Genomic DNA, 17775 nt, shown 5'->3' with positions numbered 1-17775 from the left:
GAAGAATGCTAACTTTTTCGTTCAGGATACATAAAAAAAATTAAATAGCTCCGTCACGTTCGTTGCACGAAGCTTCACGGGAATATGTCTGAAATGGCAGAAGCTCGATGAAGGCGACCGGCTTGCTGTGTGCCCCTCAAACTGCGACTAGTAAAGCGATTGCCGGCGGCATCACTCTGCTTAGGGAGACCTGTGCTGTTTTATATGTGATCGGTCGGCACACTGAAACATTCTTACACCACTACACGAGCATGCAGTTTTGTTTTATAAACCTGAAAAAGCGACAACCTCGCGAAATACTTACGCAGACCTTGTCTTTCAGAACCAAGAATCGGTGCTGCAAGTCGAGCTTATATCCATCTATTTCTCAGTCCTCAAATTTTCTTTCATGACAATCAAGGACTGTTAGTGGAGTGTTCCTTGAAAATGCAATATCTGTAAAAAATAACAAACTGTCTGTAATTGTGCATACATTTCTTGCTGAAATTATTTGCCTCAATCTATCGAAAAGCTGAAACAGTTGATGAGCTACGTTCAAATTTCGCGTAAGGAAGTAACGTAATCGTCGGCATTTTTTTTTTCTGCTCGCTCTTCTTTTCTTCCTGTGTGTGCGATTTGTTATTCTCTTTTTCAGTTTTCAAAAGCAACATTCCAATCGTCTTGTGCGTGTCACCTACCAACCCTGTGTGGTGTTTTCTATTCTCAACGCTATCTTGTCCTTTTTTTTTTTTCCTTACAACCTAGACCGACGGCATGGCGATTTGAACTATGGGTGCATGTTCTGTGCCAATTTCTTTTGTTTTTTTTTTAACAGCTTTTGTTGTAAGCTTTTTAGCACTTAGCTTATTTTTTCTTGTTTTGATTCGCTTTAACCCGACACCGCTCCGCTGGACAAGACTCAATATTAATTTGCTTCGCATTTTAAAACATTTGTAATTAAAAAATTTAATCCTCGTTTATTCTGTTTATCATCACCACTGCTCTTTTATGATTATAGCCATATATATTGACTGCCGGCAAAGGTTTTGACAAAGCGTTTGTTCTTTGCGTACGTAATGTCTCAATCCAGCAGAATGTTTTCACGTCAAACCATATTGCGAAATGCGTGCTCTTTCTTGTTTTGTTTAACGCCGTAATGGCGGTTTGACATGACATTTTGATTTTTTCTTTAATTAAAGCCAGTGAATAAAATCATTTGAATGTCACACTTTCCATTTTCATACCTCGCTGCCTTACCGCTAAGTGTAACTCTGGAGCGGGCGCTGCTTTCTGTATTTAGCGCAGGAAAACATATGGGTCATCTCTTTGCGTGCTTTTGCTTACAACAGCTCAGAAACATTTTGCTTCGCTCACTTATTCTCGGCAGAAATGGTGCACTGATCCGTTGTATTCTGTACGAATGCACTGCTTCTATTTAGTTAAAAACGTAACTTCTTTCCTAAGCTAATACTAAATCAGATCATGCAAACGAGGATACGGTGAATGCAAGCGTCGGTGTTATAAGTCATTACTCGTTAAACGTTTCAAGGATTGAAGCCAAAAATATTACAGTACACTTGTTCGAATAGTAGAGTTTCCGGCCACCAGACTGTAAGTGGTCAGAAGCATTACATTCTTTAGCGATTGCATTCTTCCTTCTGTCATACTGGCTTCTCTTAATCTTTTTTCAGCACACGCACAATCAATGACCCAGAAGTTTTGTTACACTTCTCACGTTATTCTAACGGTTCACGCCATGCACCACCAAAACCCCGTTTAAAGAAACAGAGACTTCCCGATTCGTTTATTTACGCTTTACTTTTAGTCGATCTGTTCTATCTGAGATCTGCACACAACAGATATGTTCAGAAAGAGGAAATTCGTTTTCAATTTCTATTTCCAAAAACATTTCTTGCAGATGTCGTTCTTGTTGCTGCTGTCGCCTTCGTCGATCAGATTGTTACTTCTTTGTCGCAGTACACTTTGGTCTGGGGGACACCGGAGGTGTCAAAGGGGACACTTTGGGGGGAAGCTAAACGCGCTACTTGGAAAACGGCCAATGTCAGCTTCGTTGTGAGCAAGCCTCGCGGGCACGCGCGTGACATCATGGTCAGGTGTGGGCAACAGCAACGGGGAGCTGCATCGTTGCAGCATCGCTCGTTTCTCTGGAGCCTCAATCTCTCCATCCCTCCTTTCTCCCCGTGGGTTGCCCGGCGACCCAGTCCTCGTGGAAGAAGATGGCCGGGGAATGAAGGGACTGGTTGGTCGCCTCAACGAGCGCGGAAATCTCCGGCTTGTTCGCCAAGTCGAAGGAGGGGGGCTCGGCCAGCCGAGAAATATACTCTCGACGCCATCGATCCTGATGCTCATCCTTCTGCCATTCTACTTTTTCTCGCTGTGTTGCTTTTTTTTTCATATCCTCCTCCTTCTTTCGTCGTGCACGTTCATCTAGCGTCCTCCTTTCTCGTCATCTCCTTTCGTTTCTAGTGCAGGTTTTCCTCCTTTTTCGTTCTTTTACTCATTACCTGCGGGTGAATGTTTGGTTTACCGTTGCTTTGTTTGTGGTTTCGCTTTCTTTTTGATCTGTTTCGCTTTTTTTTTGTTTTTCACTGTCCGCGTGGCAGTGACACCGTCTGTGAATGTTACTAATATCAGCTAGAGGCAAAGAGGACCTTGTCAGAGCCACAAACTTGCACAGGTTCGAACCCAGGACAACCGCTTTTTGGACGCTTGACGCAACCGCACTGAAAAACAGTAGATTCAAGTCAATGCCAACCCATTTTATACACCTTGTAAAACTCGTTCTCATTCTTGCAGAAACAGGAAATCATACTCCACTCATACGTGATAGGTGAATTCAATGCAAGTTCAACGCATGCAAAAACGTATTGTGGACAAGCTTGCGCCCATCACAAGCTTTACACGGGGTGTAATTGCTTTTTAGGTTCCTACTCCGTTTAGGCTTATTCACGATTTTTGAAAAACAGGCACAGGATTCATAACTACTTATTAAACTTGAATGGCCCAAAGTAATTAGGGGCTCGTTATAATTATGAGAGAAGCCAACAGCCACAGAAACCAAGGGGCACAGGGGATTGTTTTAATTTATTTATTTATTTTGTGCTGTTGTTAGATTTAGAATATTACTGAATAAGTTATCGCTTAAAGCTAATTGATTAGAAAATCAGAAGAAAAAACAACCACATGCCGCCGGTGGGATCTGAACCGACGAACCCCCAAATTACGCGTCCGGTGCTCTACCGCTGAGCTACGGCGACGGCTGTCAAATCTTCTGCTTTCGGGGGTATTTATGTTTACAAATAACCTAACCTTTAGATTGTTCATCAGTGCCACCCACGTTCTTAAGCGGTGGACGTAGCACGTCCTGAGTTACCGCTGATGTGACGTAGAACGTCATCGAACGGCGATGGTGGGAGCTGTGTGAGAACCCTCTTATGCTTCCTATGGCGTCAAGGCTGCCAGAACCGAGGCCCTCGCTAAGCAATTAAGCGAACAATGGAAGGGGAATGAGGGGCTCGTTATAATTATGAGAGAAGCAACAGCCACAGAAACCAAGGGGCACAGGGGAGTTTTTTATTTATTTATTTATTTATTTTGTGCTGTTGTTCGATTTAGAATATTGCTGAATAAGTTATCGCTTAAAGCTAATTGATTAGAAAAGTAGAAGAAAAAACAAACACATGCCGCCGGTGGGATCCGAACCCACGATCTCCAAATTACGCGTCCTTTCTAATCAATTTAATCAATTAGCTTTAAGCGATAACTTATTTAGTAATATTCTAAATCGAACAACAGCACAAAATAAATAAAAAAAATCCCCTGTGCCCCTGTATATATATATATATATATATATATATATATATATATATATATATATATATATACACCGAAGTATACGCTTCGTTAAAAGAAACATATTTATTCGACTCGACGTTTCGATCGGAGGACCGATCTTCTTCCTTGTTCCTGAAGAAGATCGGTCTTCCGATCGAAATGTCGAGTTGAATAAATGTGTTTCCTTTAACGAAGCGTATACTTCGCTATATACTCTTGTAAGCAGTCAAGTACTTCATGCTTTCGCAACCTATATATTCATATATATATAGCAGCTGTGGTCGAATTTCAGTCGAGGAGAAATTCTAGAGGACCGTGTTTTGTGGAATATAAGGGGACGTTAAGGAACCCCAGGTGGTCAAAATTTTCGGAGCCCTTCACTACTGCGTCTCTCATAGCCTGAACCGCTTTGGGACGTTAAACCCAATAAGCCAATAAACCAGTCTATACATAGCAAACAAGTATGGCTGATAGTTACTACGTATAAGCCATGAGTAATCGAATAGTCTATCTCCCATTCGGATTATGTCCTGAAAACGGGCGTGTAGGGCTGTAGGGCTATTATTTTTGTTGCTGTCTCCAGAAATCGCGTCTTTTGCAATGGAGTCCTCATTAGACCCGATTACACAAAACAAAGAATTCCTTGCAAGCGATTAGAAGGTTAGGGAAAAACAGCCAGCGAGATTGAGGGCATGTTGGAGGTATAATGGATAATGTACTTCAGTATTACATGTATTGCAACCGCTGCAAGCAAACGGGGCGGACACGCGCAAAAAGCGACCCCGGAGCACAGTTGCCATAGCGTGTACTCTAATGCCATTGAAGAGCGCTCTTGCCTTGCGCCCCCATTGAAGTGCATCGAAATAACAGCAGCGGCCGCAGAGAGATATAGGGTGAAATCTTTATTGCTTGGACGGGAGGAAAGATCGACTGGAGTAACAAGTATCTGGCGTGCTACTCTGCAATAAGGAGAATGAAAAAGCGAAAGATCGAACGAACAAAAAAGTAAAGTGAACCTCCAAAATCGCATGGCTACTGCTGCGGTTATAAGCGTTCTTCCTCAGCAGTTGTTAGTAAATGAGTTGTGAATGACCACTTATTAATGCGGTGGATTAGGTTTCTAGTCACATTCAAACCCCGCCAGCATCCTAGACGAAATTCGTCAGTTGGTTAGAGAGCTCACGCGGCCTTGTTCCTTCATCACAACCTGCCTACCACAGCAGATCGTAACCTGGTTACCAGATTGTGAGCAGAGCAATCTGCCCACCGTGCTTGGTGGTAGTTATGCTAATGATTGGTCGAGGGAAATTGCGTGGCTTCTTGATGTCATACCTCCTGCCCGCCGTGAGCAACTTAGTTTCCGGACAGCAACCTAGATAGGGAATCGAAATAAAAAATTAAGGGAAAAAAGGAACATATGAAACGTCAGCACAGTCAAAGCACAGCAGATACCTCCTATTGTAGCTAGCAGTACGACTATGACAGTCGATGGACCAAAAATTCGAAAGAATTAACGTGAACAAACACTTCTGAAATCTAATGATATCGAATTCCACTTTTAATGTGACTGAAGCGTCCTCATGTTTTTCCTGCTGGTCACAATAAATTTTATCAGTGTTACATGTGGGTGCATTCTGTACGCGTTTATGATACACTCATGCGCTCGTTTTCTTGCTACACTTGAAATCTGCGTAGCAGTTGGAAACCAGCCACCACAAAGTGTCGAGAAAAAAACTATCACGTCTCAACATCACGACTTTGTTGGCAATTCTTCAGTGCATATCATTGCGTCTCTTATGTGCTAGCTCAGTTTACCGGTAATAAATATGAGCCACAGTATATTTCACAGCCCTTATGTATTATTGTTTTATTTTTTTCGGACTATGAACGGTTTCACGCACCATCAAGCTACGAATACAGAATTTCGTGCGAAGCCCCGTCTTCAGCACTACACGGGCCTAGGTGCACGTAAAAGGTGCTTTGCTAGATAGAAAACTCTTACAAGGAGAAGTGGATGGCTGAAGATCACCTGAAACAACATGCCCTGTGTTTTTAACAATTATTTGTGCTGAGGCTGTAAACGCGGGGAAAGTAAAAAAAATACCGAATTAAAAATAAATATCGTAGATAATGAATAAAAAAAAAACACTAAACGGTGACAGCCGCGGAAAAAGACGTCAACCTATCCCGTTAGGATTCAGGTGAAGTTTCCGTTGCTGATTTCGGCCAAACAGTCTGCATTAATCTCAACCGAGAATATGCGTCAAGAAACGGGCTATTCCTGGATAGGAAACACCTTTTTTTTTTTGGCTGATGTTCGACTGCCAAAATTTTTAGAGTATCAATAACTCTCATAACAGTTATTCCAACTTGTAAGCAGATATGTAAATAATTTCTGAAATGAAGCCAGAATACGTACATTCTTGCTCAGAATAACATGGACCACGCATTCGCGTGCAAACTCTTCCGTCGCGTTGCCTAAAGGAAATAGAACTGTTTTCTTCCTTGATTTGCAAAGGCAAACGTAAATATCACTCGCACACGCATGGAAAATTCCTTTTTGGCTAGGCAATGCGTAATAAAACTTTGACTGCCTATGAGTGGTCCGTATACTCATTGGTCTGCGTCTGTACTTCAGAACCAAGGAACCTAGTATTTCCGGCGCATGTTTGTGGTAAACAATTACAACGAATTAAGGTTCAGAGAAAAGTTACTCAAAAATCGCGTTTGTGTTGTCTGTAGTCTTTCTTTTAATCGTGTTAGTCTCCAATAGAGCACTGTTTTTTTTTTTTCCAAGAATTAGGACCTTCGATATAGCCCTTTCAGCAAACTCATTGCCATGGCCGTTGTGAGACAAACTTCGGATACTTAAAAAAAAAAGGCTCCGCAGCAGCTTTGGTTCAATGAAGCCACAATAGAAAAAAGTTTTCACCCTGCGAGATCACAAGTGGCGCAGATGTTGATCCACAAATATTCTCCCTGACCTCACAAGCAAATTTTATCTCCGTGACCTCAGAGGCAAATTGCAATGCTCTAGAGAGCAGGGTCCGCCTTATCTTTCATTACGAGATCGACAACGCATCAGCATGCTTCATAAATTTTAAACGCAGCTACGCACGATATTATCAAACCCAGATGCACCGCGAGAAAGGGTGCGAAGGTTATTGAACTATACTGGCCACGCCATTCACTGCTTCTTTGATTGAGCCAATTTTTGGGCTCTTGAATGGGAATAGCTGGGAGGAACCCTAGGCTGCCGCATACTTGGTGAGGACGTAACAGGGATGGCTTTCGCGCGGAAAGGAAGGTTGGACACATGAAACACTTTGAAAAGAGAATTTTTAATGATCTTCATAAATTGTACTGTTACTGTAATTTAATTATGCTCGTTTTTAAGGTACAAAAGCAATGAAACTGTCACCACAACATTAGAGGTGCGATTGCAATAACACTCACTGACGTGCCATTCTGCACTCACCAGTCACTCAACCTGGAGAAGAGACGCGCATCAAGCGTAGTCTGAATGAAGCAGTGCGTTCTATTTGAATGCGAAGGTGTCGGGACGAGAGGGTAAAATCTTTTCCAAGTGATCGGACCCTGATGATGTAATGAGAAGAGAGAGCAGTGATGCTTCCATTGATCTATGATCAACAAACGGGTGCGGCGTGAGCACTCAGGGTTCACTTTCTCACCGTGACTCGGAAGCCAAGGAAGTGGACAACCTCCAGACCGACAGGCAATCGCGCGGCAAGTAAGTGAAATGGAATGCATAAGTTAAACGGAACAAGGGTTCTTGATTACTAGGTGTAACAATGTAGGCATAGCGGCCCGCACAGGAAAATGGTATCCTCTGCAGTTTGAAAAGCCTCCCAAACGCGTTCCGTGAGCTTTGAACTGCAAACGGCTCATTCGAAAACAACGTCACCTTGCAGCAAGGGTCTCCCTTTTTCCCCTCTCTTTCTTCAGCCCCTCATCATTTCATCATTTAGGGCTTTGTCTTTCTAAGTCACGCTGTGGCGGTAGCGCCCCGATCCTAAACTACTGAGGGGCTTAACGCGGGTCACTGTCAGGCGGTGATGAGGGAAAGGAGACAGATCTGTCTCCGTTTTATTCTCATACTTGTTTCTTTTTCTTCAACTATTTCGAAATGAAAAGTTTCCTCAAAAGGTTGTGTAGAACGCATCCATTTTGCCCGTGACACCAACCATGATGGGAGCTTCAGTGTGGAGGCGATGGCAGCGAAGGGTTGCGACTGTCCAAAAGTGGCTAAACGGCCTCTGTGGTCCACGAGGGAGGGGAAGGCGAAAAGAGAGCACGTTCGCACGCTCAACGGAGCACCCACGCTGCGCAGTCGTGGTAGATAACTCCTCACGTCAGGTCTTTGTCATGGTTAGAAGAAATTAGGACTTTTGCGGAAGGAGAGAGGAAGATAGAGAGAGACCGTGTTGAGAAGGAGAAGGGTAGGGGAAAGTTGGTGTCCGTCTGTCGGATGCGTCTCTTTCACCGCTGGCGACCATTTGTCTTTGGTTGCGACACCAGTGCTTCCTGTCCTGTCTGCTTTGCGTTTCCCTCCTTGGAACGGTTCGTTTTTGGTAAAGTTTTCCCTCACCGTTTCTCTTATATTTTTGGTAGACTTCGTAACGATGTCGTCGGCAATGTCTTCGTTTTATTTTTTGTTTGCTTTCGATCGTCCCGCCGAGCTTACAAATCGGTGCTATAGCCGGCTAACGCGAACCGAATAACGAATGAAAGACAGTTTTATCGAAAGAACTTTTCTTAGAGCCCTTCCGCTCCCCTCCTCCCTTACCCTCTTTCTTCCTCCGTCCTTATCCGTGGCGCTAATGTGCTCAGCAAACGCTCTTTCTTACACTGGTCATTCTCCGGGAGTCCTAAGTAGTCTTGCTGGACTTTGAATGAAAGCTAATTGAATTTCGTTGTGTCGCAAACAGTTTGCGCAAGGCGAAGTCTTCTCTTATCTCCGGAGTCTTTAGGGAAAACTGTCTGGCCCTACGCACACACCACGTTTATGAGTTATACGTTACTTACTGGCGGATTCCAGTGGCGCAATCATCAAGACAGTCCAGTCAGGCCTAGTTTTCTTTCTCGAATGAAAATTTCGGCAACTTACTTGACAGCAGGCTGCTAGTCGAGGGTCCTGGAACATTTTTTCGTTTATCATTGTCCTTTGAAATTCGAGTTTTTGTTGATTGTAATTTGGCTAGAAAAAAAATGGTTTTCTTCTAATGAGGAATTCCAATCAAAAGAGGAGTGGAATTCCATGCAGTCGCTCACGGGACGATACTTTTGCTCTCAGTAACAATACAAACAAATACACAGGGTGTGCAGTGCATTTACAGTATGTATATCTAGCTCGTACTAGAGAAGCAAATCGCGAACTGCCCTGCAAGCCTGCCAACAACACCGGACTATTTTTTTCTCAAACTGCGATCGTAAAATGCCCTAACAAGACTGCATTTCTAGGAACGGTAATGCGGAGACCATTATCCAAAGGGAATAATCAGCTTATACCCTCAGCTAGAGTATATGGTTACCCCGGCTTCATTTTACAAAAAAAAAAAAGATCACTTTATTCCAGTGGTATCGGCACAAAATTCAGCTGGTAATACATTTGTTAACTCGCCGGACAACGCATAAACTGAGACAATGAGCAACACCGGGAGATCATGATATTTTGGTGCGTTTGAAGTTGTGTCTATTAATCTTTGTTGTTGTTTTTCTGCTGTTGTTTTTGTCTACTGAACACTTGTTGAGGGGTTTCCAGGAGATGGATACCCACAACCACCCTTTGTTTAACGGCTTGCAAGTACACATGAAGCGGAGTCATGCGCCAAGCACTTGCACAGCGGGCTATCACTTACTGAGCTAGACTAAGACGATTGGATAGGAAAGCCTGCATAGAACTTACTTTTCTTTCGGGTGCTCGACTAGCGTGTGGCTACAGCGGCAGAACTGAGGGTCAGCCAACGCAACAATTTATCCTCACTTACAAAATGCGCCTTTCGGCACATTTTCTACGGCACAATAAAAAAGAAAAGAAGCCAGCACTTTCGATTGGAAGCGCCTAATGATTGGCTGCACCTATTCACCAATTCCTCATAAAAGATGCGGCATAATCAACGAGAGTGGAACCATCAATCTCGAGCTGGGTGCTTCCGTTCCCATTACTATTTTTTCATTGCCGGTCTTAATTTCCATGGGCTTTATTTTACGACTACAGCCGAAACCAATATTATTCGACCATTCGCCCTCCGATTTAACATCCACCAATTACCCCAACGAGAGAATAATTGGCAGGCGTATCCCTTGTTTTGATAGTTTCCGAAAGATTTATGAGAGGTTTCCGGGTTAAGTACAGGCGCAGCGAACAGGTTTTTTCTCTTTCTTTTTATTCTGTTCGAGGAAAAAATAAAAATCTCACTTCTAAGCTATTCCAATCTTTCAGTGTCAATATAAAAGCATTTTTTTGTATGCTATTATGTAAAAGCCTCTGTGCAGCAGTGGTCATGATATTTTTGTGTTTGTGGAAAAGAAAAACTATTCCCACAAAACGGCGAAGCGTACTTTTGCATTATACGACACGCACCTCCTCTATTTTACCTAGTCGTTGTCAGCGCCAGTGCATACAGCAAACAAAGACACTCTCAATGGGAGAGTGCCAGGCGCACCATTCAGAGACTACTGAGGTGCGCTGTTTTGTGTTAGTCGTCATGTGGCGTATCTTCATATCACGCAATGCTGCATCGGACAGTAAAGTTGTAAACTATTCATTTCGGCAGTGAGCAAGAAAACTGCTACTGTGGCATCGCGTGAGTTTAAATGGTTTGCGCAGTTCTCATCATGGGCGGGACGTGGGTTTATGGACGGCGCACATGTATTGCCTCGCGTATACAGACACTCATTATTGCATTTTTTCTTCTCCATCTGCACCCATGTGAACACATTCACTTTATGAAAAATCTGATGGCAGGAAAACATAAAATGTACACCTCTAATGGAAACTAGTAACGGAAAGCCAAATAGAGCATTTTACGTGCCTGCTATTTCTAATTATTTCCTCCTTGTTCTTCAGTCGCACAGCCCACTCTCGTACCTGTTCTACTGAATTATTTTTCTTAACCAGACCATCCCAACACTTGAATATTCCACAAAATTTATGCACTCCTTTTGTTCCCGAGCACTGACATTACTTCAAGTCATCACTCTCTTCTCTCTTTTGCTTTCTTTTATTACTATGAACGTTAATTAGTTTTCTCATGTTGCAACACAACGCAGAATCATTTTCTTGTGGCACTGAACCCTAAAAAGAAAATTTCCTAAGAATATATTCACTCCTCCCCGTCAGCCCTCTAGAAGAAGAAAGCTGTCAGCTCTCGTATCTGCGGAGTAAGCTTGTTATAAAAGAGGTGCGTACGAATCAGCGCAAAATATTTTTTGCTCTCTCCACATGATCGTTGTGCATTAAAATGAAAATACACCAGGCACTCATAGCATGCAGCGAGTTATCATATATTGTGTGATAAATGCGCAAAATACAGGCTGACCGAAGTATGATTTCCGCAATAACGCCATGGCAAGCAGTTGGAGTTTTTTTTTTTTATCTCACAGACCATCGCTTGCTTCATTGTATATCTTACCTGTGCTTTGCATAAACGGTACTATTTTTACGTCAAAGGAGTACGTCAGAGAAGCCAACGCATACAGTTAAAAAAACAGCGAGCTGAAGAACGTGCGCAGCGTTCTTGGGCGGAAACAATGTTATGCGAAGGTCCAGAGGCAAGAGAATGAGAATTGACAACCAAGAAACGTAACGTAATGGGGAGTGCTGCTAGAGAGGAGTGACATACATTTACATAATACCTCTTGTCCCCGATGCACTGTATAGATTGCGACATTCTCTCCCATCGCTCTTTTTTTTGCTCTGGCATGTTGCTGTCTGACTGTAGAGCAAACGAATCCTAGCGCGGTCTCTCTTGTTGAGTCAAAAGACGCTGGGTGAAACAAGGGTATCTTCACCGCAAGTAGGAGCCTCTCTGGAGAGTTAGGCGCTTGGATACAGAGGTAGCAGTCATCAGCCGTGAAACGTTGCGTGCGCTGTCGTTCTAGGGTTCTTAAAATCGTAATTATGCATTCCACTCTCCGAGAAGCCAACTCGGTCACGACAGGCGGCGTGCTTCAAAATCATCGGGTCCTGACGCGATGGCTCCCCTTTAATTTGTTGGCATAATGAATAAACAGTGCTAAAGACGAGGACGAAGAGCAGACCGGACGAGCGCTGACTCGAAACTAACGTTTATTGAGGAAAACACAGAATATATACTAGCCAAGCAGCACCACCTTTGTCGGGTGAAGCATGAGTATGCTTATGTTTCTTGTAAAATGGGTGTGATATACGGAATTCCGTTATCTTGTGACAAAGCGTATGTGGGTCAAACCGGCAGATGTATCAATGTTCGATTACGGGAACACGAGAGATCGCTAGAGATTTATAGGGGATCAAATCTGGTTTCGCATTGTAAGGGGTGTAAAGGTTGTCATCGTTTTCTATCACAGGCAGTTATTCTAGATGCCCATTTGGCCAAGACCAACCGGAAAATCATTCAGGCCCGACGTGCCATGACGTTAGGGGAAGAATGTGTCACTGACCCTTCGGTTGCTTTAACAGATAATGACCTTAGATTTCTTGAACTGTGAATGTGTAGGGGGCTGTCTTGACATGTTTTTTGGTTTTTGATGATTGTGTGCTTTTGGTGCTGCTCCGCTTGGATATATTCTGCGTTTTCCTCAATAAACGTTTGTTGCGAGTCAGTGCTCTTCGCGTCTGCTCTACGTGCTCGTCTTTAGCGCTGTTTATTCATTATCTCACCATACCAACCAGCCCAGATGTATTTTATTTCATTTCTTTGGACGACCTACTCTCCATGCCGCAAAGCCCCACTGGTCTCAAGTTTGTCCCCCTCAACCTTTCCCACCGATACTCTCGGCTCCCGTCTCGGCAAACTGCTCTGCTACTTTGCAGCCGCCAGCTATCTAAGCATTCGGAACCAATGATTTCGGAGTGTTATTTCCTGGGGCGGTGGTTTTCAATCTGGCTCCCAGTGTTGCCTGGGCCAAGCCGAGGACCGGGTCATTAAGAAAACATCACTGCAGTTGCCACTTCAGCGCTGCGGGAAGCGTGGGTCTCCCTGGAAGGATGGTGCTTGCCATTACTGCTGACCCGGGTAGTCGCCGGGTAGAAGCGAAGATCTTTGTCATTACGACATTCGCTCTTGGGTACAATATTTTATTCTGAAACAGAGAGCTAAAATGAAATTTCAGTACACTGTGGGGAAGATACGGGACAGCCCACCGATGACCTGGCCCGCTTTTTTAAGTGGAATTTAACTAGCGCTCGCAATCTATGGCTTATGGTTTACGGGCTTTTAACGTCCTTAAGAGACTCAGGCTATCAGGGACGAGCTCCGAAAATTTCGACCACCTGGGATTCTTTAACGTGCACTAACATCGCACAGTGCACGGGCCTCTAGAATTTTGCCTCCATCGAAATTTGACGGAAGTAAGTTATTGCGACAGATAACTGTGAGTAGCTTAAGCTAAAAGAGGTAAAACGAATTAGGAAAAGAACGAGGCAGAAAATTTAATAAAACCTGAGTCTAATGGGGATTGCAGAGCGACGTCCGCACCACTGGTGGCAAGTTTCTTAAGAGCACTCGGGATGGGAGTCGGCCGCACCAGCCACTGGCCGTACGTTTAAACGCTGGTATCGCAATTCATATTTTTTTTCAGCCACTTCGTCGTAATATAAGCAACATCTGATGTCATTGCACGCAGACGAAATTTTCTAGTTGGGTGTTCACAATTTCACTAAGTGCACCAGAGACAATGTCAGGTATTCCCGCCTAGGCCGAAACAATGAAGAGGAACGCTATTTGATCACATTTGGATATTCTACTTCGCTTTTAATCTCCCGCTTTTTATTTTTATGCCACACTTCTAATGAAGCAGTGATCGGGCCGTCATTAATTGCCACACGTTCGGTGTAACGCGAACTTGCGCTGGTAAGTAACCTCGTTGGTTAGTATGTACCGCTGCTGTCACTTGCCTTGTGTTGTGCAATACTCCGTCTTTTTGCGCCTTCCGAGGCACTTTTAATTAGTGTCTATTGAAGAGTCAAAGTGTGCCATATCGGCGGAAGTTAAAAGGGTCAATGAAACGAAGGAGCATGTATGGCTCTTGGCGCAAGGTATACGGCTACTAAGTGCTATGTGACGCTCGTTGAGAGTATGAGTGAAAAGCAGAACACCTTGTATTTCCCAACAGAGCTCTTGGCAACCTTGGTAGACAGAGCGTGTTCACTAAATATTTCTGGTAGTCTGTCAAGCTACTGCGCTTTGTCAAGCATAGATTATACGTGAGACCAATCAATACCATTACCGCCTATCATTCGAAAACGACTCCACGTATTGCGCACCGCATTGTACATGAATGCGTCTTGTCATATGCCGAAGCTGCTGTTTCGGACACCATTTTTCGGCAGAAATGCGGATTCCAAAAGAAAAGTTTGCCGAATTCAATTTATGAAGCAGGACATAATTGACCGATCTCTGCGCTGTGGTGGTGCCTGCCGCAGCATCGACTAAAGGCGCGACATTACGCGCTCATGAAATGTGCTTGGAATGCAGAGACGAAAATGTGTAACAAGAAATTATATCACGATATATGCATTCGTTGTAACACAGATGATGCGTGCTGGCAAGATTTCCGCTGGGGCTATGGCGAGGACCGTGCCGTCTTTCACGGGTAGCTTGGGGCTCGTGTGCCCCAAACTAGAGGTTCACACGAGACTTATGTTTCGCCTCGGGCCATAACTGCCGATGCGAGCACTTAGGTGGACGCGACGGCTCTTGCTCACCTTGCGCCTGATCGCACATGTGAGCACTGGGCATTCGTTTACGTAGCGTGTACTTGGCCAGAGGACGCGGGTTCAAACCCGGCCGTGGCGGCAGCATTCCTCTTTACAGGAAATGCAAAACGTTCATGTCCTCTGCGATTCGAGCGCACGTGAAAGACCGCAGGTTGTCGATATTATTTCGGAGCCCTGCGCTTGGCCCCTCTTTTTCCTTTTTTCTCCTCACGGTGAGGTTTGGCTGCTACCGATAAGTGCTGCAAATACTGTGACTTTCGTTCTCGGACAAAAAAGAAGCCAAAAATCATGGGGCTGACGCGAGCCTCAACTGCACATCGCAACTCCTAAACCTACAATGAAACCGGTTTGGCAGTGTCAGGCTGTCGTGTTTTTTACGTGAAAATCACGCATGCTCCCTTATTCAATGTTTCTGGGTCGGAAGTCTTGTCTAAGTGACACTTTGCTTGTGGTTAACGACGAATGAGTGCGCCGTGTGCCTTTCTGAGTCCCCTCCTATATTTTGGAGTTTAACCTCTCATGGGGAGCCGATTGGCAATGATCAGTTAGTAGGCATATTACACAACTAGTGAAGACAGTATTGCATAGTATGCGAGCAAGTGGCAATGTAAGAGAAGAAACTGAATTAAATATGCGTCGTGGTGGGTTACCTCCGGCGAGGACAAAAGCACTTCACATTCCGCACTTCGCAAAACTATCTATGCTGCGTAAGAACTTGATAACACAGGAAAAGGGCCCTACCACGCCGGGAAATACCCGCAGGTCTTCGATCCTTTGCTCACCAGAGACCGTATTCTAAAAGCTGTCCATTTTAAAATGAACATGTCGCGTCCTTCTGGTCATCTGTTATTGGTCCCTAAGATATAACTGCGGCTTTCAAGCGTCTGTGGAATGCTACCCGGTCAATGCGTGATTGGCGACCGACCTCACCATTGGCCGACGTTGACTGCGGTATACAGCCACTGGTGAGGTGCATCGCAGGGCTCAGTTAACAGCAGGTGACCGCACCTGCTCACTGGTGGCCATGGGCAGCAATATGCAGCCAGCGGCGAGTTCCGGTCCCCTTGTACCCAATGGCTGGGTTGCTTTTCATAGACACTTGAAAGCCGTGGGTATATTTCAGTGACTAATGACATAGCACCAGATGGTAGCGAAATGGCCATTTTAAAATGGACAGCTTATGGAATACGGCCCTAGTAATAATCGAAAAGAATTTCATCGACGAAATGGCGGGGTGTCAACGCTGTGACATAATTTAACAGCTCGGAGTATTGGGCGAGTTGGAAGTAGTTCACTCATTTGTCAATTCCTTTATTTTCAACTCGAGGGTGAGAACCAGCGAAAAACAGACAGAAGTGCAACGAAAGAGAAGACGACACGGGTGCTGTCTAACAAATGTAGGTTTAATGAAAAACCCAGGAAACATAAGGTGAAAACGCGCGAAACTTACCAAACTTAGAAAAACATCAAGGATTACACTACAAAAGAAAGGCACTTATCGAACAATGCTCAGTCGTTTCACTGTAAAGCAACGAATGGTTTTGCCACACACGTGTCCAAGTTCTTAGCAATCAAATAGGCTTTGAAAATTTCCTTGCCTATCTGGTTACTATTGTTGTATGCAATCGTCACGTTATGCAAGTCCGGCAGGCAGGGGTTATCTTAATATCCTTTGCATTCGCAGCAGTGCGTCACGAGATTAGAAGGAGGGGATTTTTCTCTGTGAAGGAAATTTTTTTGCTGTTTCAGCCTGTCTTTATACATCAGTTTGACCGTAATATATCTTTCCGCGTGACAATAGAACATTATACAACACCCTTTTTTAGCAGTTAAGGAACTTGTCTGCATGCGGCACAGTGCACCGTCGAACGTGCTTTGATCTCGTTCACACTTATTCACGTATTCTAGTTCACATATTGGTTGCACGTCAAGCGCACACTGTCTCTCTCAGCGGATCAACGTCATCAGTGATAGCCCCCATGCTCTTTTGGAAATAACCTGCGCATTTATTTATACTCATGAGGACCTCCGAACCTTCAAAGATCCGATTTTCTTTTTACCAGGATTTGGTTTGGTTTGGTTTATGGGGTTTAACGTCCCAAAGCGACTAAGGCTGTGAGAGACGCCGTAGTGGAGGGCTCCGGAAATTTCGACCACCTGGGGTTCTTTAACGTGCACTGACATCGCACAGTACACGGGCCTCTGGAATTTCTCCTCCAAAGAAATTCTAGCCGCCGCGGCCGGGATCGAACCCACGTCTTTTGGGTCAGCAGCCGAGCACCATAACCGCTGAGCCACCGCGGCGGCTTTTTACCAGGAGTCCCGTCGTCTAAATTTACACCCCAAAGCTGAACATGTGCGACAACAAGAGGACTTCATCCAGAGATCTGATAGCCTTAGTCGTTAGGTGGTTTAAAAAATTAAACGCTCTAATCTCGCTCTTCGTGTTCGGAGACACACTTTCTATATCAAAAACTGGCCCCTGATCGCCAGAACTATTTCTGCATTTGACTGCGATTTAGTGGCGTACCCAAAAAGCCCTGACATTTTTTAAGGACAAAGGCGACAATAGCTTATCATTCATACTTCCGCAATAGAGCATACAGGTTCTTGAGTACTGTAACGAACCAGCGAAAATTTTTGCCGTCGGATTTATGTGTTAACACAAAGATGTTTAGCATAGTGTCTCCAAAGCCCAGAAAACACTGAACATTGTCGGTCACTTGTGATCCCTCAAGAAAGAAAGAGCAAATCTAGCGAAAATGTAGCTGAAATGGTTTATAAGGAAAATAAATGCGCAGTAGCTACGTCATTTTCGGTGGACACATGAACCCTGCCGTGAGGTAATAAAAGAAGAGGTGAAAGAACCAAGAGAGAAAGGGTAGTCGTAGTAGAAGGTAACGGATGAATTTCGGTCGGCTGGTGTTAACTAATGTGCAACTGACGCAGCACACACGTAAAGGTGTGTTTTCTATTGCGTCTGCATCGAAATATGACCA

The sequence above is a fragment of the Amblyomma mixtum genome, chromosome 6 (assembly GCF_055824585.1).
Source record: "Amblyomma mixtum isolate Tamu chromosome 6, ASM5582458v1, whole genome shotgun sequence".
Lineage (NCBI taxonomy): Eukaryota > Metazoa > Arthropoda > Arachnida > Ixodida > Ixodidae > Amblyomma > Amblyomma mixtum.
This window is presented reverse-complemented; position numbering follows the sequence as displayed.